The sequence below is a fragment of the Lonchura striata genome, chromosome 5 (genome assembly GCF_050655825.1).
Source record: "Lonchura striata isolate lonStrDom1 chromosome 5, ASM5065582v1, whole genome shotgun sequence".
Lineage (NCBI taxonomy): Eukaryota > Metazoa > Chordata > Aves > Passeriformes > Estrildidae > Lonchura > Lonchura striata.
The window spans coordinates 73,049,332-73,071,617 of record NC_140707.1 but is presented as its reverse complement, the minus strand read 5'-3'; the positions used below and the strand labels follow the sequence as shown (position 1 = coordinate 73,071,617).

Sequence of the window (22,286 nt, the reverse complement as noted above, 5' to 3'; positions counted from 1 at the left end):
GGCAGCCAGAGGGATGCTCTGGACTCCGGCACCTTCCCACTCAGGATGTTCCGTGACTAAGAGCAGGATTTGGGTTGGAATTCTCTCCCCTGCTGTTCCGTGCCCCCCTTTGTTAGCTGTCCGTGCGGGGCTCCGTGGGGAAGGGAGGCGAGGCTGCGCTGCTCCCACCAGCCCTAGAAAGAACACGGCAGCAGGAGCAAAGGACTGAGGAGCCTTTTGGAAGGGTTTGAAAGCCCTGTTGCACATCAGTGTCCCCACTCCATTAATATTCCAGGGAGAGGAGTGTAACGGAGCCATCTCGTGATTACTCCGCTGATTACGGGGCATCATTATCCGTCCCTCTCCGAGCTCTCAGCCAGCTCCGGGCTTTGAAGCTGCAGACAAATAATGAAGGTGCAGAGCAGAGAGCACCCTCGCTGTGCCTCTGCCCAGGTAAAACACCCTCTGTGATTTATTAGCTCCCCTTAAGAAAAGCAGGACATAAATTACGAAGCGTTGCCAAATCTTTCGGCTCTCATAGACAAGGCTATTTGCTAAATAGTCTGTGGGAAGGTCTTTTGGATGCTGCCAAACATCCTAACAGAATTTACCTGGAAACAGGAGCTCTTGATGGGTTTCATTATTAATCTATATAAAGGAGTTGCTTTTCTTGCTCAGAAGATGTGTCTGAAATGGAAAACACAGCTCAGAGCTGCTAGCGGCAGCCACGATCCCACCTTCAGTGGGTACAGGCTGAGAGGGTTCTGTTACAGTAAAAAATTAGTGGATGAAAAATTAAAACTCTGCAATTCTAATAAAGATTTGTGGGGAATGGTATGTTTATTTATAGTGATGGACGTATGTGGGGACTCACTGCTTTTCAATGGACATGTGCACCCCTGAGAACTCCCGATCCTTTTTTATTACCCTAATTTCTATATGCATAGAATTTGACAATAGGTTCATGCATATTCATTCTGCTGATTGTGTTACACTTACAGCTAGTTACACTTGTATTCAGTTTTTTGAGAAAGTACAGAAAGAACTTTTGGGTCACTCTGCCCTGTCTCTTTCAAGGTCTGAGGAGTCTTTCCTCTTATCTTTTAGTGTGAACATTTGCATTCTTTCTCCTTAGCTGGGGTAGTTTTGCTAGCGTTGTAATTACTAGACTAAACAGTATATTTCACTTATGTTAGTAAGCTTAAAGTGGCACATTTCATTTAAATCTAAATGGATTTCTACTCTGTTAAATTTTCACTCTGTCTCACCAGCCTGCTTCTTCCTGCCTTGATTTAGGGGGGATCTGACCACAGGATTTATGGAGAGATCCGTGCCTGGGTTCGGTGTCATTCCGCAGGACAGGCATAGAAAAAGTGAGATAACTGAAAATAAACGTGGGGCAGTGCTGTGAGGCAGCGGGGACATCCTCATCCCTGGAGTGGAAGGAGCCTGGAGATGGACATGGCACCCCAGCAGCTGTGCTTGGCATCACCCAGCTCTCCTGGGCCCCTTCACCCCCAGGGACATCTTGTCATCAGCTAAGCCCACGAAAAGGCTAAAATTATTTCCTTCTGGAGCCCACAGTTCTATTTCCACTGCTTAGGTTGCTCTCTCCTCTGAGGGTCTTGAACTCCACGTTTTCCCATGGTCACTTTATCCAAGGCTGCATCATCCATGAGTTTTCTTCCTGCTGTGAGTACAGGTCCAACACAGCATCTCCCCTGCTCATTTCAGCAATCACCTGCATCAAGAAATCATCTTTAGACACTCTGGAAATCCCATGGATCACCTGCATCCCGCCTGGCAAAGGCTGCCCAGAGTGGCTGCCCCTGGATCCCTGGCAGTGCCCAAGGCCAGTTGGACACTGGGGCTGGAGCAGCCTGGGACAGTGGGAGGTGTCCCTGCCGTGGCAGGGGTGGCACTGGGTGGGCTTTGAGGTCCCTTCCCACCCAAACAATCCTGGGATTCCATTCTATGATAGAGCCCACGAGGCACCGAGATGGTTAAAGCCACCCAGGGGCACCTGGGCCCATCTGTGGGGAGGCATTCCAGGCAGGAATTAACTCCTGGGTCCATGGGCACCTGGCTGGGGCTCAGCTGGAACTGATGACTCCCATGCTCACCCTCCCCAGAGTCCTGCCAGAACAGCACATCCAAATCCACCTCCACAGGGAGCAGGAGTGGTGCCCAGTTCCAGCTGATACAGGAAAGCTCCCCCAGCCTGATCCCATCCATCCATAAATACATCACCATCCATCCATCCATCATCCATCCATCCATCCATCCATCCATCCATCCATCCATCCAGCATCCATCCATCATCCATCCATCCATCATCCATCCATCCATCCATCCATCAATCCATCAAACATCCATCCATCATCCATCCATCATCCATCCATCATCCACCCATCCATCCATCCATCATCCATCCATCATCCATCCAACATCCATCAAACATCCATCATCCATCCATCCATCCGTCCATCCATCCATCCATCCATCCATCAATCCATCCATCCATCCATCCATCCATCCATCCATCCATACATCCATCCATCCATCCATCATCCATCCATCATCCATCCATCCATCCATCCATCCATCATCCATCATCCATCCATCCATCCATCCATACATACATCCATCCATACATCCATCATCCATCCATCATCCATCCATCATCCATCCATCCATCCATCCATCCATCCATCCATCATCCATCCATCATCCATCCATCCATCCATCCATCCATCCATCCAGCCATCCAACATCCATCCATCCATCCATCATCCATCCATCCATCCATCCATCCATCCATCATCCATCCATCATCCATCCATCCATCCATCCATCCATCCATCCATCCATCCATCCATCATCCATCCATCCATCCATCCATCATCCATCCATAATTCCATCATCCATCCATCCATCCATCCATCCATCATCCATCCAGCCATCCATCCAGCCATCCATCATCCATCCATCCATCCATCCATCCATCCATCCATCCATCCATCCATCATCCATCCATCCATCCATCATCCATCCATAATTCCATCATCCATCCATCCATCCATCCATCCATCATCCATCCATCCATCCATCCATCCATCCATCCATCATCCATCCATCCATCCATCCATCCATCCATCCATCCATCCATCCAACATCCATCCATCCATCCATCCTCCATCATCCATCATCCATCCATCCATCCATCCATCCATCCATCCATCCATCCATCCATCTATCCATCATCCATCCATCATCCATCCATCATCCATCCATCCATCCATCCATCCAACATCCATCCATCCATCCATCCATCCATCCATTATCCATCCATCCATCATCCATCCATCCATCCATCCATCCATCCATCCATCCATCATCCATCCATCCATCCATCCATCCATCTGTCCATCCCATCACCCCCAGCCCTCAGCAGTTTAAGGTGGGCTGGGCTTTGCCAGGCCAGTCCCTGAACATGACTGAAGGCAGGAGCGATGGCAGAGGATGGAAAGGGAGAGGGACGCGATGCCGTGGGGCAGAGGAGCTGTCAGCCGGGGCTGGGGGGCCAGAGCAGTGATTTATTTCTCATTTGGGTGCTTGACAGCTGGGATTTCATTTGTGGCCCCGCAGCTACCCCAAGCAAAAGGCGTCAGCTGCTGTGTCACATCCCATGGGAGCAGAGCTGCACCTCGCAGCGACTCCCTGCAAACTCCGGCTGGGAGGAGGGAGGGAGGGCGCTGGGAAGGGAGCCCGGAGCAGCCTGGCCGGCTCTGGAATGCAGCAGGGAAATGCAGCAGGGTGGCTGTGCCCCCTGCAGCTCTGGAATGCAGCAGGGTGGCTGTGCCCCCAGTGCAGCTCTGGAATGCAGCAGGGTGGCTGTGCCCCCAGTGCAGCTCTGGGAATGCAGCAGGGTGGCTGTGCCCCCTGCAGCTCTGGGAATGCAGCAGGGTGGCTGTGCCCCCTGCAGCTCTGGGAATGCAGCAGGGTGGCCGTGCCCCCAGTGCAGCTCTGGGAATGCAGCAGGGTGGCCGTGCCCCCAGTGCAGCTCTGGGAATGCAGCAGGGTGGCTGTGCCCCCTGCAGCTCTGGGAATGCAGCAGGGTGGCTCTTCCCCTGTATTGTAAATGCAGGCGAATCCAATGGGGAGAAATTCCAATGTCTGACTCAATTCAGAAAGCTGAATGATTTCTTTATTATAACTATGCTAAAATACATTAATATACTATAGAAAAGGAGGATACTAAAACTACACACTGCTTTCTCTAACACAACTGTGCCCCTCTCTGAGCGCCCAGCCCCAGGTGGGTTGGATTGGCCACCAGGCTCAAACAATCCTCACCAGAATCCAACCAAGCAATCACCCCAGGTAAAAATTCTCCAAACACATTCCACATGGGAAAAACAAAGAACAGAAATAGAAATTGTTTTCTCTTTCATTTCTCTCTGTGCTCCTCTATGAAAAATCCCGAGAGGGAGAGACCTGTGCTTGGCACACGCCCTGTGCTGCCCTGGGAGTGCAGCAGGGTGGCTCTGTCCCCTCTGACACCACAGCAGTCCCTGCCAGGCCTCACCGTCTGAAAGAGCCTCACACCCAGCCTGGCTGCAAAGCAGGGACCAGTTACACCCTCCCCATGGGCCAGAGGAACCACTAAATCCAGCAGCCACTGATTTATTAATGGAATAAATGGCACAGAATGACATTAACACTGGAGCTGTGCCAGGGGATGTTTAGGGTTGGATTTCAGGGAAAGGCTCTTCCCCAGAGGTGCTGGCACTGCCCAGGCTCCCCAGGGCATGAGCACAGCCCCGAGGCTGCCGGAGCTCCAGGAGCCTTTGGGCAGCGCTGCCAGGGATGGACAGGGTGGGATTTTGGGGGGTCTGGGCAGGGATGGGGTTGGGATGATCCCTGTGGGTCCCTCCAGCCCAGGACATTCCATGGTTTTATGGCAGCTGCTCTAACCCTGTCCTGCTACCAGCTGGGGGTGGATCACTCCGGCCACTTGTGGAAGTTCAGTGGGAAGAAGAAGCTCAATTCCTCTCTATGTGCCTTTTCCTGCTGGTCTGGTGTGATGCCTCCAGACCTGTTTGCATCAGTTTTCATCATAGAACCCCGGAAGGATTTGGATTGGAAGGACCTTAGATGCCATCCCATCCACCCCTGCCATGGGCAGGGACACCTCCCACTGTCCCAGATGCTCCAACCCCAATGTCCAGCCTGGCCTTGGGCACTGCCAGGGATGCAGGGACAGCCACAACCCCTTTTAGCCTCCCCTACCTCCCCAGCCCGTGCTTGTGCAGCAGGTCCTGCTCTGTGCATTCCTTGCCTCTCCCCACTATAAACTGAAATGATTTTCCCCCATCTGTTTTCCAGCTGTCAGAAACCCTTTGAATTCTCAGCCTGGCTGCCCCAGCTGCTCAGGGACCAGCCCGGCTCAGTGTGGGCTGTGCCTGCCGTGCCTGTGGTGCTGTTCCTCGCCCAGGCTGCTCAGGGAGAAGCCAGGCAGGGCCAGGGCCAGGGAGATGCAGGGGCACGCTCAGCTGTCCCTGCTCACGGGCAGCTGCTCTCTCAGTAGGATGTTCTGGCTTCCTACCTCTGCTTTGTTTTATCCCTGTTGCCCCGGCTCGCTCGGAAATGTCACGCCAAAGAGCCTCAGAAGCATTATTAAAGTCAAAATAAATGACATTTACTGTCTCCTGCTTTCCAAAAGCCAGTTAGGCAGTCACAGGAGGAAATGAGGGGTTTTTAAACCCTGCCTGCCTGATCCTTTCCCTTTTATTACCATGTCTCTTCCAAGGATAAATCCCCTTTGAGTTTTGCTGGGATAAATAACTGCTAAGTCGATGTAATTGTTGTCTGCAGCGCTGGGCACAGGGCCCTGCAGGCAGGGGCTGCAGCACTCGGAGTGAGCTCTGCTCTCTGACACAAACCCTCGGCACCAAGGGGGACCAGGACAGCGCTGCTGGGGACTGGGAGCCCCACCCCAAGCCCTGGAGGGGGTCCCCGAGAGCTCAGGGCCAGGCAGAGCCCCGTCCTCACCACCAGGGCCAGGTCCAAAAGCCTTTGTGCTCCTTAGGATCACTGAATTGTTTGGGTGGGAAAAGCCCTGCTTTTCCATGAATGAGTCCAGCTGCTCCTCAGCACTGCCAAGGCCACCCTGACCCCTGTCCCCAAAGTGCCACATCCACAGGGCTTTGAAATCCCTCCAGGGATGAACACTCCAAACCTCCCTGTGCCAGGGCTGGACAGACCTTTCCAGGAGGGAATTTTCCCAAAATCCACCCTGAGCCTGCCCTTCCCAGCCTGAGGCCGTTCCCTCTGCTCCTGTCCCTGTTCCTGGAGCAGAGCCCGACCCCCCGGCTGTCCCCTCCTGGCAGGAGCTGTGAGAGCCACAAGGTCCCCTGAGCCTCCTTTGCTCCAGGCTCAGCCCCTTCCCAGCTCCCTCAGGAACTCTCCATTCCCTTCCCAGCTCCTCAGGAACTCTCCATTCCCTTCCCAGCTCCCTCAGGAACTCTCCATTCCCTTCCCAGCTCCCCAGGAACTCTCCATTCCCTTCCCAGCTCCTCAGGAACTCTCCATTCCCTTCCCAGCTCCTCAGGAACTCTCCAGCCCCTTCCCAGCTCCTCAGGAACTCTCCAGCCCCTTCCCAGCTCCTCAGGAACTCTCCATTCCCTTCCCAGCTCCTCAGGAACTCTCCAGCCCCTTCCCAGCTCCCTCAGGAACTCTCCATTCCCTTCCCAGCTCCTCAGGAACTCTCCAGCCCCTTCCCAGCTCCTCAGGAACTCTCCAGCCCCTTCCCAGCTCCTCAGGAACTCTCCAGCCCCTTCCCAGCTCCCTCAGGAACTCTCCAGCCCCTTCCCAGCTCCATTCCCTTCCCTGGACACCCCCAATGGGAATTTCCCCAGGACACACAGGTGACCTGGCCACTGGGCTCTCCCCTGCCAGCACCACTGTGGCAGGCACATTTCTCTCCCTCTCAGGATTTTCCATTGAGGTGCACAGAGAGAAATGAAAGATAAAACAATTTCTATTTCTGTTCTTTGTTTTTCCCATGTGGAATGTGTGTGGAGAATTGTTTCCCTGGGGTGAGTGCTTGGTTGGATTCTGGTGAGGATTGTTTGAGCCTGGTGGCCGATCCAACCCACCTGGGGCTGGGCTCTGGAGAGGGGCACGAGTTGTGTTAGAGAAAGCAGTGTGTAGTTTGAGTATCCTCCTTTTATATAGTGTATTAATGTATTTTAGCATAGTTATAATAAAGAAATCATTCAGCCTTCTGAATTGAGTCAGACATCGGCATTTCATCCCATTGGGTTCACCTGCATGTACAATACACCACTTCCCACCTGTGCACACACAAGGAATAAATAGGTTTGGGTTTGGGGTTGCAGCTCCTTCCCAGCATTCGCTGCACGTGCTCGGAGCAGCCCAGGGATTGCAGTCCTGGCAGAGTTTCCTTGGATGTGATTTCCCAAAAGCTTTTAGCTCTACCCTGGGAGTTTGTCTCTAATTGCAGGAATAACAAGATGCCTTTGAGCATATTTATTCACTGGAGTTTGATTTTAGTTACTCATTATAACAGTGTTAATAGCAGCCTGAAGGGAAGGAGCAGAATTGCATTCGAGCCACAGAGAGCCAAAGATGAGTTGGTTTAAATTTTTGCTTAATGGACCATTCTGTCCTCAGAACAGTTTGTCTTTCCTGCAATTTTTATTTCCCCTTTTGCCACTTGATGTCTCAAACCCAGAAATAAAAGCCAACAGAGTTATCTAATAACACAAGTGTCAGCTCTCATAACTTGGTGAAAATCAGTCCTTCAGGGAAATTGAATTTATTGCCAGTTGAAATATGAATGCTTTTATTTTCCCTGGAATGTGAGCCTGCCTTTGTTAGCAAGACTGACCTATTCTCACTGAAGCCAAAGGTTGATTTTGGCTGCTCACAAGTTGTTCAGGGATGGGAGAGAGAGAAAAGACTGCTGGGAGACTCGGGACAAGGAAACTGAGGATGGAATCGCTGCTTTTTGCCAGAAACAACTCTTAGATCCCCCGGCCCCTGACTCCTGCACGTTACTGAGGTTTCAGTTCTGCAGCTCCTGGTCCCTAAACCAGGACACGCATGGACCAGGACAATGCAGGATGGGGATAAAAGCCAGGAGCGTTGCAGTAGGTGCCCGGCTGTGCTTCTTGGGCAAGAAAATGCTGATCCTTTAGAGAATTTCTCCTTTCCACAGCTGATCCTATAGATCAATTTCTCCTTTTCCATAGCTGATCCTTTAGAGAATTTTCCTTTCCACAGCTGATCCTATAGATCAATTTGTCCTTTTCCACATCTGATCCTATAGAGCAATTTCTCCTTTTCCACAGCTGATCCTTTAGATCAATTTGTCCCTTTCCACAGCTGATCCTTTAGAGCAAATTGTCCTTTTCCATAGCTGATTCTTTAGAGAATTTCTCCTTTTCCACAGCTGATCCTATAGATCAATTTGTCCTTTCCACAGCTGATCCTTCAGAGCAATTTCTCCTTTTCCACAGCTGATCCTATAGAGCAAATTGTCCTTTTCCACATCTGATCCTATAGATCAATTTGTCCTTTCCACAGCTGATCCTTTAGAGAATTTCTCCTTTTCCACAGCCAAGGGAGGCTGGAGCTGGGGAGGGAGCTGCTGTTTGTCTGGAGGGGAGCAGAGACCTGGGTCACTGCTTTGGGAGTGTTTCCAGAGGCAGGAACAGTTCCACAGCCCAGGGTCCCAGACTCACGGGGGTGGTTCAGCCCTTCCTGGTGGGAATTGGGTTTTGCCAGGCTGGCTCTGACCCCAGGCTGAGCCACCCATGGTGGGGCTCTGTCCCTTGAGCTGGGATGCAAAGCTTTGGCATGAGGGGAACTGCCTGGAGATCTTCCTTTGGGAATTTTTCATGGATCCAGAGCTCTCAGAGTCCTGCTGCACCCCCTGCACCCAGCTGAGCCTGGCTTGCTTAGGACAGCATCCACCCAATGCTTCTCCCACTCCTGTGGGCTGGGATTGAAACCTGGGCACTGCTTGCTTGGTGAGTTATGATGGATAAAACAGGGCCATTCATCTTCCTGCAAGGCTTCAGGGGTTATTTATACCTTTGGAATTTGTCAGAGGGAAATTTCCGAGTCAAACAAACATGTAATTTATTCGTGGCAGCGCGGAGAGTCTGAAGAGTTTAATTTCTGTGGAGATGGAAGATGCAAGGAGCCCCATTTATCAGGTCAGACAGCAGAAGTGATGCCAGGCTGGGCTGAAGATCCTTGGAGCATCATCCCCAGCTGACCGTGGCTCAAGGCTTGTGGCTCCCAGGGAGCTGCTGCTGGCTCCTGCTGTCCTCAGGCACTGAGCAGGGAATGGTTTTTCCATGGGCTGAACTTACAGCTGGCTTTGAAAACGGACAGCTGAATAAAGATCCTCGTTTGAAAGTGTCTCCAGCCCCAAGAGCCTTTCTGCAGTGTATTGGTTTTCCATCTGTGAGGCTGATAAAGCTCCTCCTGCAGTTTAATGCTGGTTTCATCCTGGCTGATCAATAATAATTCCCTGCAGGACGTGCACGGAGGGGTGATGGGAATTAATGAACTGTGCCTCAGCCCACGCTGTGTTTACAGACAGTGCAAATCACTGGTACTTGGGTGTCTCTTGGCACAGCATCCTCATCAGAATTATTCCCTTTCAAGCTCTTCCTCCACCCAAAAATGCAGCTGCAAGTCCATCCCTGAGCTGAGAAACCTCCTCCGACTGCTCCAAGGGGCTCTTTGAGCATCACAGCCACAAAAGCAGAACCCAGCACAGCACTCTCCAGCTTTTCCTTTTAGCTCTGGGCTTCTCTGAGTCTCAGTCTGCAAATTTTGGGTGTAGAACTGAATTTGCTCGGGTAGGAGACACCACCAGTGTGTTCTTCCACAGGGTGGGAGGGTGACACACCAAAGCTGTTGGAAATTCCTAAAAATAGGAATTTCCTCTCAATTCCTGGAAGATCTTTACCCTTGTGTCCTCCTGCTGAGAAGGGCTGGAAGCAGCTCCACTTGATGCCATCACTGCTGCTCCAGGAATGATCCCAGGGAACCACTGGAGATGGGATTGTATTTAACCAAAGCTCCTGTGATCACTCCACATCTTGGTGCTTTCTCGATGCTCGAAGCATTTCTGTGCCCTTCAAAAACGGTCCTGAAGTTGTTCTGGGAGTTGGGTGAGTCTTGGCAAAAGTTCTGTGGGTCTTCAGGGACCTGACATCACTCCTAAGAGACTCTGTGACCTCCTCCTCCTCCTCTGCAGGGTCAGGCTGGGATAAATCCTCCTCCCGTGGATAAATCACCATGCCTGAGGATGGCTTCAGACATAATTGCTTGGTTACATGGAGACACGGGGCTTTTGTAAAGCAGGGGAACAGACAGGAGGGCAGGATAAAGATGAAGAGCCTGATGATTTTTTTGTCTTTCAAGTGGTCATTTTTCACATCAGGTGAGGCAAAACTGGGCTTGAGTGACATTTCTCTAATGCAATTAATTATTTATGGTTTTCTGCAAGCAGCAATCAAGAGGAGCAGCACTGAAATGGAATTTATATCTCAATTGATTTTTAAAGAGAGGCCTGCAGTGAGTGCAGGGCCTGTGCCAGCCCCAGCTGGGTCTGCCTGGGCTTTAAACGGGGACACACCTGGCCAGGAGCTCCAGCACAGGTGGGAGCTGCTCCTTCCCTGCCTCGGGAATTCCAGAAGGCAAAAATTGTCAGACAATCCCAGACTGGTTTGGGTGGGAAGAGGCTTCAAAGTTGATCCCATGCCACCCCTGCCATGGCAGGGACACCTCCCACCGTCCCAGCTGCTCCAGCCCCAGTGTCCAGCCTGGCCTTGGGCACTGCCAGGGATCCAGGGGCAGCCACAGCTGCTCTGGGAATTCCAGCCCAGCCAGTGTCAGAGCCCAGCACATCCCTCTGGCTGCCCTGGCTGCTCCAGACCCTGGCACAAAGTCAAAACCACCTGTGGCTTCCATTTTAGCCCATGGAAAAAGCTGCCAACTCTGTGTGAGGAATTACAGCCACAAGGGTTTGAGCAGTGTGGTAGTTGAGTTAACACAGGGTGGAAAAGTAGAATTTTGGGGTTTTTAGAATGGGGTTCAGGGGTACAAGATGGAGGGATTTGGGCGTGTCCTGCCCTTCTTCTCCTTCTCCTCGCCCTCCATGCCTTGCTGTGCTGGTGACACTTTTCTGTTGGTTTAAGGTAGAGATTCACAGTGTAACATGAATGTTGGGAATTGGTAATAAATTGTAAACATAGACATGCAGTTTTGAGTATAAAATGTGGGAGCTGCCCAGGACTCGAGGCCAGACTGGCATGGCTTTTGTAGCAGGCAGACCATGCAGGTCAGAGAGAAAGAATGCAGAGATGAAAAGAAAAAAACAACCTTGAAAAGGCAACTGAAAGCATTCCAAGATTCCTTATTTAACTCTGTTCAGGCTAGGGAAGCAAAGACTCTTTTTGGATCTCTCTTGGGGTCACCCTGACCTTCAGGAACCCTGAGAGAGAAGAAATCCACAAGCCAGGAATTCCCAATTCCCAATCTCCCACCCATCCCTGCCCTCTGGCACTGGGAGCCATTCCCTGGGTCCTGTCCCTCCATCCCTTGGAAATTCTCTCTCCCTCTTTCCTGCAGCTCCTTCAGGCCACCCTGAGCTCACCCCAAAGCTCCTCCTCTCCAGGGGAACATTCCCAGCTCTCCCAGCAGAGCTGCTCCATCCCTCTGCTCATCCTGGTGCCTCCTCTGGATCCCTCCAGCAGCTCCAACTCCTCCCTGTGCTGGGGGACCACGAATTTATCCCAAAATAACCAAGTGCTTGCCAGGGTAAACTTCCATTTCCAAGTAAAGTTTGGATGGGGCATTTATCCTCTTGCCTATCTGGAGCTGGGAAAATGAAATTCCTCCTTACAGGTAACATTTGCTGCTCCTTGTTGGTGTTTTTACCCTGTTGGCTGTAGGGACTTTGCTCGAGGAGCTGCTGCCCAGATTGCAGCAGAATGAAAGGGAGAAAAACAGCTTTTTTTTAAATGCCATCTTTTTATTCTTCATGTTCCCCGTTTCTATTTTAATTACACAGTTTCCAGACACATGAGGGAATTTGCATTTGATGGCTGGGATGTTAATGATGATGTTGTGTCTGGTGTAATGAAATGTTTCCCATATGCTGGCTGCAGTGGAAGTGCCTTCCCTGGAGATCTCCAGATGAACTCAGCTTCCAGGTGCCACAAGGAGTTGGTGTGCTCACGAGACAAACACAGACTTAATTTCACATCCACGCTTAGCAACGCCTCTGATTTCCATGGGATAAAGCCAAGCACAGGGATCTCAATGGATGGAGCAGCTTCTGCTCCAGGCAGGGGCTGATCCCAGGAATTCCCAGGCACAGGGGGGAGAACCCTGCCCTGGGCAGGGACTGACACCAGTGACCCTCTGTGGTCCCTTCCAGCCTGATCCATGCTGGAATTCTGGGGTTCTGTGGCAGCTTTGGAGCTGTGCAGGGGGACAGGGAAGGCTTTGGGGAGCGAGGTGACAAATCCTGGCTCTGGGCTCTGCAGTGCTGCAAGTGCTGCAGAGGGATTAAGTTTCAACCAAGGCATTAAAAAGGAAAACTTAAGAAATGTGAAAATCTAAAAGCACAGCAAGAAAAGTTCAATTATTTTGGACACAAAAGCCACGCAGCAGGTTGAGTAAAATTCCTTTAAAAAAACCTGTAAAATTCCTTTATTTTTTGTGCTTTTCAGTGCCTTGCACTCCTTTGGCTTCTTTATTCTCAGCTGTGAGCACATTAAGGTCTGATTCTATCCCATTCTCTGCAACCTCCAGGATTTTAGGGATGCAGGAACAGCTGCCAGCCGTTCCTGGGAGCAGGAATTCTGCAGTGGAGCCCTTCTGAGCTCTGTTGGCTGCACTGCTGCAAACCAGGTGAGTTCCTTGTTTAATTGTTCCCTGGAACAGACCCAGCTTTTCCTGTTCTCCCTGCACACCATTCCAGCCTTGTGCTGTACCAGAAGGACAAAATGGAGAGCTGTGGAGGGGATAATTCCCTTTATTTCCTGCAAACCCCATGAGCCACAGTCCCAGCACGGATCCCTCTGCTCCCACAGTGTGCTGGGGTTTGGGTTTTTCTTTTCCCTCTGTGCTGCCAGTCACGAAATCCATTCCAATAAAAACTGCTGGGGTTGTGGTTTTTATCTGGAATTGCTGTTGGCAGGATTAGGAGCAGGAGGAATTGCTTCCCTAAATATCTCCGAGGTTCTTTACCCACAGCTTGATGCTGGCTGGATGAACCCTGGGGAGGTGCCCATGACCCATGATCCATGATCCAGGGACTCTCTCCCACTTTGGAACCCAGCACGTGGCCTTTGGATTCTCTTCTGCCTGTGAGGGCTCAGTTTCTGTGATGATATTTGTAAAAAATAAGGATTTCTTAGGACCAAGATATGGAGGGGCTGGAGCTGGGAAGGGAATGGAGCTGGGAAGGGGCTGGAGAGTTCCTGAGGGAGCTGGGAAGGGAATGGAGAGTTCCTGAGGAGCTGGGAAGGGAATGGAAAGTTCCTGAGGAGCTGGGAAGGGAATGGAGAGTTCCTGAGGAGCTGGGAAGGGAATGGAGAGTTCCTGAGGGAGCTGGGAAGGGAATGGAGAGTTCCTGAGGGAGCTGGGAAGGGAATGGAGAGTTCCTGAGGAGCTGGGAAGGGGCTGGAGAGTTCCTGAGGAGCTGGGAAGGGGCTGAGCCTGGAGCAAAGGAGGCTCAGGGGACCTTGTGGCTCTCACAGCTCCTGCCAGGAGGGGACAGCCGGGGGGTCGGGCTCTGCTCCAGGAACAGGGACAGGAGCAGAGGGAACGGCCTCAGGCTGGGCAGGGCAGGCTCAGGGTGGGCACAGCAGGAATTTCCCCATGGAAAGGGGGCTCAGGGATTGGCACTGCCCAGGGAGGTTTGGAGTGCCCATCCCTGGAGGTGTCCCAGGAATTCCTGGAGGTGGCACTCGGAGCTCTGGGCTGGGGACAAGGTGGGCATGGGGCACAGATTGATCCTGGAGCTCTTTTCCAACCTGAATGCTCCTGGGATTCTGGGATTCAGTTACATTTGGAATACCCAACTCATTCTCCAGTGTAGGGCCTGTTGAAGTTAATGAGAGATGTTCTGCTTGCTTTTATTTTTCTCTTTTTCCTGATTGCTCATTAATTGTGTGTAAACAGCTTGGGGTCAGTACAAGTTTGTTTATTGGGATTTATTTAATGATTCATTTTGGTGATTCATTTCTCCTTGAGCATTTGGAGGAGATGATTTCAACCACTCCCATCTGTGCTCCGTTCCTGGATCCTGACAAGATGGAGCTGGGAGCTCTCTCATCCCTGGAGGTGCCCCAGGAATTCCTGGAGGTGGCACTCAGAGCTCTGGGCTGGGGACGAGGTGGGGATGGGGCAAGGTTGGGCTGGGTGACCTTGGAGGGTTTCCTCACCCCTGGCCTGTCTCTTGGCCAGGAATATGATCCAGGTGTTTCTCCTTCTCCTCCCTCCCCACACAACACTCGTGTCTCGTTCTGCCTTTAAAGCCCCCAAAGAGACATTCCAGGATGAGAAAGTGGCCACGGAGTGCTCTCCCTGGATTTTGGTGCTTCATGTGTGGATCACCTGGAATGCTGCCCTTGTGAGGAGGCCCTGTGCTGATCATCACTGCCAGCACTGCCACGGCCAATACATAATACAGGGATAATAAAACATACAAATAACGCAACTCCACACCTGGAGAATCCAAAGAGCTGAGGTGGGCAGCGGCTGCATCTCAAACCTGATTAAAACAGGATCCACACAGGGAGAAAAGTCTGAACGTGATCAAAGGATTCACGTCGGAAAAGCTCCTGGCACTGTGCTCTGAGAAGGGATTGATGCCTCCAAAAGGAATCAGAGCTGAATTGTTGGGAGGTCACGGGCTGATTCTGTGACCTGGAATTCAGGAGGAAAGGCTGGGAGAGCTGGGAATGCTCACCCGGAGAAGGGAAGGCTCCAGGGAGAGCTCAGAGCAGGATCTAAAGGGGCTCCAGGGGAGCTGGAGAGGGACTGGGGCCAAGGGATGGAGGGACAGCACACAGGGAATGGCTTCAAATTAACAGACAGAGGTTTAAATGGATATCGGGAAGGAATTCCTGGCTGGGAGGGAGGTGAGGCCCTGGCACAGGTTCCCAGAGAAGCTGTGGCTGCCCCTGGATCCCTGGCAGTGCCATCTGAGGGATCAGCACAAAGTGGCTGTTGCACTGACAAAACCCATTTCAGGCTTTTACAATTATTTTCTTTAAAAGAAATTCTGCTCTCAGGATTTATCCTGTGTCACCTAATGCCACGAGATTGAGTTTAATTATCACCCTGCCAAATTGCAGCGAAGCTGAGGAGTGTCTGCTCCCTTCTCCTCTCAGCACTGCCACGGATTTGTGTGAGAGCAGGAAAGAAAAGCTGGGAATTGCTGCTTTTATGTGCACGTAGCTTAAATGAACCCAAAATTAAAATGATGAGCATATCATGGCTTCCAATTAATGGCCTTAGCAGCTGAAATGACACTTTTGTAAGTGAGTTAAATATCATCTGGGTTCCTTTTGCCTCTGCCCTCGGCAGCCTGGTATTTTCCATCGTCTCACAGACAGCGATTCCTGCAGCATTTAATGGAGCTGGGAGAAAAGCACAATGGAATTCCAGACAGGAGCGAGCTGAGCAGCGGGGAAGGGGATAATGGCTGGTTAATGCTGTTTAACACCTCGTGCCTAACGCTGGCAGCTCCCTTGCTTTTGCCAAGGAAAAGTTTTAAGTGGTTGCAGGTCCTGACTGCTGGAAGCTTTCCCTGGGAATCATCCCCGTGCTGTGCTGGTGTGTCAGTCCGGGAGCGGCTGGGGTGGGGTTTAGGGTCCCTTCCGAGCTGGTTTTTTTGTTTTAGATGGGCACGGTGTCCTCAGGGTGCTCTGTTCTGCTGGGGCTGCCTTGGGAAGGGGAAAAAGGAGGAGATGCTGGGGACAGCCTGGCCTGGGAGAGCCTCACATCTGGCTGCAGCTGCCCTGGGGAGCCTGGGCCAGGGGCAGCCCATCCATCCCCAGCATTGTTTGCCTCCGTTGTGGGATCCCAGACTGCTCTGGGCTGGAAAGGACCTCAAATCCCACCTCGTCCCTGCCACAGGTGGGGACTTCTCTTGCTCTCTGTGGGATCAGAAGAAATCCCTTGAGGCCAAAGAGCCCAAATCCAGCATTTCTCCAGTTCTCTGTGCGATCAGAAGAAACCCCTTGGGCCCAAAGAGCCCCAATCCAGCATTTCTCCAGTTCTCAGCATGATCAGAAGAAACCCCTCAAGCCCAAAGAGTCCCAAATCCAGTTCTCAGCTCATTTCAGGGAACAGAACAACACATGCTTAATGGCCTTTTTGCCAATTAGCATACAGAGCAGAGGAAGTGACAGGGACATGAATATGCATTCATATTTTGTGCATTCTGTAAATAAAAGGGCTTTGTAATTCCTGTGATTTTTGCAGTGTGCATTAGGGAATTATCCCAGGTACTGCCCGGCCGTATCAATAAACACACACTTTCTAACTTTAAACTGTTCCAGAGTTTTTGTCCGTCTCAGTTGGATGTCGATATTAGATCGATATTCATATTTTAGCAAATCACAGGAGCATCCCCTGACAGGGATCCCAGCCCTGGGATAAGGAAATTGGGATCCTGCCCGGGATGGGAAGAGCCTGGTTGGTGTCTGTGGCTGCCCCTGGATCCCTGGCAGTGCCAGGCTGGAAATTGGGGCTGGGAGCACAGGGGAAGGTGTCCCTGCCATGGCAGGGCTGGGATGGATGGGATTTAAGGTCCCTTCCACCCAAAACCATCCTGGGGTTCTGTGGATGAAATTCCCGAGGGTGCCAATGTGGGAGCCGGGATTCAGCAGAGCTCCCGGAGCAGCTTCAGCCGGCTGAGCAGCCGGAGCTTTGCTGAGCCGGGTCTCCCTGATCCCGCCGTGTGCAGAATTGCCCTGCACTAAAGCTGATTGATAAACACTTACAAATAATATTTCAGAATCTCCAAGCTGCTGCCATCGGCTCCGCATTGTGAAAAACGCAAAGAAATCTGCCCAGCCCTTCCTTGGTTTGGCCAGGTGCTGGGAAGGTAAAGTTAAATAAAAAGGGAGAGCAGGCGGCCTCAATTACAGCTCCTTTGCAAAGCAGCATCTAATTAAGCACTTTAGGGCGGGACACTGAGGTGTGAAGTTTATTGAGCGCTTGGTTAACTATTCAATTAGTCTGGCTGTTTTCCGAGCTGGTACAATTCTAATTCATGGCAGGATCAATGGCTTGATTTAGAAGAAAATATAATATAAAACTTTAATTCCGAGAGCAGTGGAAGGTATGTAATTACCACAAATTGATTTTGTTACCATAATCATTACCAATATTCTTCTAATCAGGTAAATACTGCTGGAGAGCTCTGAGGAGACTTCAGGACTTGCCATTAAAATCAGCTTTGCTTCCTCAGATTATTATTTTAAGTGGCAATTGATAAGGTTAATTAAAATTGGCTTAAAATTTTTGGCTCAGTATATTAAATATAGTGTTGTATATGAAAATATATTAATAGATATTATCGATAGATGATATAAAATATACTTAATATCTTATATAAAATAAAAATACAAATAACAATATTATAAATAAAATATATAACAATATAGAGATTACATAAGGTATTATATATTAGAGAATATATATATATTTATAATATAAAAATATTATACATTGAATATATTAAAATATATTCAATAATCTATTAAAATATATGGAATGTATTGGCTTAATATTTATTTTGGCTTAAATATTAAAGGATGATTCCCTCAGAAACACCAGCCTTGTGTTCCATGGGCAGCTTCCACAATCCCAGGGTGGCCTTGGACACTTCCCGGGATCAGCAGCTGCTCAGGACAAGGGATGAGGAAGAATGTACCTGGGATAAGAGGAGGAATCTCCTTCCTGGGGGTCAGGAATCATCCCCAGGTGCTCTGAGCTCATCTGCCTGTTCCACCTGGGGAAACTGAGGCACGGGGGATGGCCAGGCCTTGCAGCAGGGCTCTGGCCAGGCTGGGATCCAGTGCCTGCTCCCTTTTTCCAGCTGCTCTTCCTGGCTCTGCCAGGTCCCTGTCGCCTTCCTGCCCCGCCAGGCAGGGAGGGCGAGTCAACAGCAGCAGCCTGGAGAGGGATTTGGGGAGAAACTGCCAGAGCTGAAGGGTTCCTTTAAGGAAAAAGCCTGAGCGATTTTGCTGGATGGTTTTTTTGGGGATTTTTTTGGGTTTTTTTTTTTCCTCCAGGAGAAGATTGAAATGAAGGGCAGCAGAGATTTGGGAAATAATCCCCTTCTCCACGGAAGCTGTTCTGATGCTTCCCCGTGCCATAACAAATCAGTGAGGATTAAAAACCTCTGTCACTCGTGTAAAACGTCCTGCCAGGATTGGATTCACCCCTCCAGCTTAGCTGGGACAGAGGGATGAGCCTGATGGACACCCCCTCGGGCAGGGACATCCCTGGAGCCACCCACGGGCGCCACACGGAGCTGGAGCTGTCTGCAGGTGGAGCTCAGGGTGTTCCCGGTTCCTGAGTGGCACAAAAAGCTTTGTTCTGGCAGCTGGACCGAGGAGAAAATGTGGATGCATGAGGAGATGGGAGATCAGGGAAAGGTTCTTCCCCCAGAGGGTGGAATCAGCTCTGGAACAGCTCCTCAGGGCATGGGCACGGCCCCGAGGCTGCCAGAGCTCCAGGAGGGTTTGGACAGCGCTCCAGGGATGCCCAGGGTGGGATTTTTGGGACATCTGAGCAGGGACAGGGTTGGGCTGATCCCTGGGGGTCCCTCCAACTCAGGCCATTCTGGGACTCTGTGATTGCCTCGCTCAGGGAAGGAAATCCGAGTGGATTTCCAAAGCACACGTTGCTGTTGGTTTCTGGGGTTGTACAAGTGGTTCCATCAGCTCTGAATTGTCCTTGTTCTGTTCCTCTGGAGTTCATCCTTCCCTGGCAGGGTGGGCAGGCCCTGGATCCCTGGCAATGCCCAAGGCCAGGTTGGAGCAGCCTGGGGCAGTGGGAGGTGTCCCTGCCATGGCAGAGGTGGCACTGGGTGGGATTTGAGGTCCCTTCTGGGGAATTCATCCAGCCTCCGATGGCCCCTGCTTGTCAGGGCAGGAGGGAGCAGGTGAATTCCCAGTGCTGGGAATTCTCCCTTTGCTCCTCCCAGACAAAATGACCTCAGAGCTCAGCAAAGCCACAGATGTGCCACTGAGGCCAGGACCCGTCAGGTGGGGCAGATTTAGCTTCATACGTGGATTAAATCTGGTGGAATATTCATTTTTGCCACAGATTCCCATATTCCTGAGGGCTGGACCCCAGGACTGGACCAGCTGCATTCCAGACTCTTCTCCTGAAGGTCAAAACAGGCTTTGATTCCCCCTTTCAGCCCCACGATTTCCAGGGTGGGAGGTGCTGGAGAGGTTCCTGATGGATTCCTGTGAAGGATTCCTGAAAGGCCTGGCGAGGAAGAGCCCGGCAGCAATCCTGGGGAAGAAGGAGCCCGCGGAGCTGGGAATGATTGGCAGCAGATGGATCAACAAAGGAGCTCGGAATCACGATGCACGGGGGCTTCTGCCTCTGCTGACTGTGCTTTGCTGTCAGTCACAGGCTCTTCCTCAGGCTGGGAAGAGATTCCGGGTGTTCTCTCCGTGGAATCTGTCTGTCCTCAGCAGCTTCTGGAACCTGAGGATCGTGTTGGCTTGGTTTGAGCCCGCACTTGAAAGGCAGCCTGGGATATCCTAAAGTTCCGAATTGGCAGAAATTAATGAGAGTGGGAAAGAGAAATGGGAGCATTTCCATCTCACAGCTCCTCTCCGCGTGGCACAAACATTTCATTTAACTGGGTGAGGTAAAATTCACATTCTAATTAGAGCTGGATGAGAGGAAACTCTGAAAGATCTTTCCTTGAGCTTCCCCAAATAAACCCCAGGGCAGGGTTTGGAGCTGGATGGGCTCTAAGGCCCCTTTCACCCCAAACCCTTCTAGAACTCCATAAAAACAGAATAATTTATACTTTTGGATATTGGGAGCTTCTTGAGAAAATTACCTGCACTGCTGGAGGAGATACTTTTCTGGTGCTGTCTGAGATGACTTTACTTAAATCCAAAACCTTAAACAGAGGATAACTCTTGGTAAACTCTGCCTTCCTTCTCTTGGCATTCCTCTGCCAGGCAAATATATTGGGATAAAAAGAAGAAAGGAGTCCTGTGTTACTACTTATTACAGCAGAACTGTCCTGTTCTAGTTTTCCACCCTGTGTTAACTCCCACACTACTCAAACCCTTGTGGCTGTAATTCCTCACACAGAGTTGGCAGCTTTTTCCATGGGTTAAAATGGAAGCCACAGGTGGTTTCTCCTTTGTCCAGGAATTTCTGGGAGGGGCACAGGAGCTCAGCTGTTGTGCTCAGCGTCCTTACCTGCTTTTTGGTGTCCAGAAATGTTTCCAAACCCTGAATAACTTTTCAACTGCTCTTCAGCAGCTTCAGATCATTTAATTCAATACCCCAAAAGCATTTGATAGCCCAGACTGTTGGTGCTGGTGGATGAAAGTGTGGGATTCCAGTGCTTGAGCACCACAGTGGCTCCTGCAGCAGGCCCTGATGTTCACACCATTCCAAACACCAACAGAGCCACAACATTTATTTCCATAAACCAAACGGCAGTGAAATGACCCTCTCCAGCACCAATTTATTTATTTTATTAGGGGATATCTGTGGGGGAAGTTAATTTGCTCCCCCTTTTTGTGCCATCCCTCCTTGGGGCAGCACATCTGCCCTGCCCAGTTCCTCCTGGCATTTTTGGCTGCACTTCCCATCTGCAGGAAATTCCGTGATGTGGCTTGGTTTGTTCCACCAGCAGTGGCTGCTTTGCACTCCTGAGAGCTCTGGGAATGCTCATGAAATCCCACTGGAGGCCAGAGCAGCCTCCAGAGCTGGTGCTGAGGGTGGGAGGTGTCTGGGCAGAGCTGTATCCACAGGTTTGGGCTCCTCTGCCTTCCATGGGCCTTCAAAAGCCTTGGGAATAAATCTCTGCTCTGTGTTTTGGGAGAGGGGAAGGGCTCCCTCCTCCCTGCTGCTTCCTTGGGGCTGTGGCATGGGAGCCTCTCCATGATGGAGATTGGCCCCATGGCCCCAGCTGGGCACAAATTATTGGGAATTGGGAATTCCTGGCTGGGAGGGGCTGGGCTGGAATTGCCAGAGCAGCTGTGGCTGCCCCTGGATCCCTGGCAGTGCCCAAGGCCAGGCTGGACACTGGGGCTGGAGCAGCCTGGGGCAGTGGGAGGTGTCCCTGCCATGGCACTGGGTGGGATTTGAGGTCCTTCCCACCCAAACCATTCCAGGATTCTGGGATTTTTGGATAAAGCTTTAGCTCTGCCAGGTTTTTAAGGCTGTGTGGCCATCAGGTTCCTTTGGCTGATGGGATGAGGAGCAGCTGGACTCCAAAGAATAAATCCATGAATCTCTCTGCTGCTGGAGGGAAATACTTTAAAGAGAGGGGAATAACCAGTATGGGGGAAATCAACCTCCTCTGATCCTGAAAATGCCTCTCTTGTTTTCCTTTGAGCTCCACAAAACCAGTGGAACTGTCACTGCTGCACTTAGTACTCTTCCTTTTTGATCTGTGACATGAATTAATGCTGACACATGCGGCTTTGGAATTTTGCTTTCCCAGTCCCAGTACATGCAAACAGTGAGTTGTGGCTTCTGCCTGTGATTTCAATGACTGATTAAAAAAAAAATCCTTGCAAAGGATTGCCTGGGAAGATGCAGTCCTGACTTCAGAGACATCAAACAGGAAACATTGTTCTCTTTAGTGGAGGAACACTTTATTCTGACCCTTGTGGCTTTGTCACTGTTTTAGGGCTTTTTAATTGAAAAATAAATACATTCTGTCTCTGCACTCAAAATGTTTCCCTCGCTTTTCTGGAAAGTTTTTCTTCCTCACACATCTTTCTGAGGAATCTGACAGCCGAAGATTTTTTGGAAGCAAATCCAAACCCTTGTGCTCTCTTGATGGCAATAACCTCCTGAAGTGCTGGGAACAGTAGGAGGTGGAATTAATAATTCCCTTCCACCCTGTCCTTCCGAGGGGAGGCGAGGGAGCTGGAGCCACCTTGGTCTAGTCCCTCCGTTCAGAGGTTCCCCATCAAAGCAGAACCTGGGAGAGAATTTTCTCCACATGGTTCAGC

General features: G+C 50.9%; 1 long non-coding RNA gene across 2 annotated transcripts in view; it reads left to right on the top strand.

Moving 5' to 3' along the window:
* LOC146767451 (uncharacterized) overlaps positions 1-21,997 on the top strand; it is a 36,547-nt gene extending 14,550 nt beyond the window's left edge. Inside the window, exons 1-2 of one of the 2 annotated variants that reach the window (XR_014955871.1) lie at positions 4,383-11,934; positions 12,847-21,997. This is a non-coding gene — a long non-coding RNA (uncharacterized LOC146767451). Of the gene's footprint in view, positions 1-4,382; positions 11,935-12,846 lie in introns of those variants that run through there. The other variant, XR_014955870.1, reaches the window with a different exon arrangement.
* Positions 21,998-22,286: the final 289 nt, after the last annotated feature.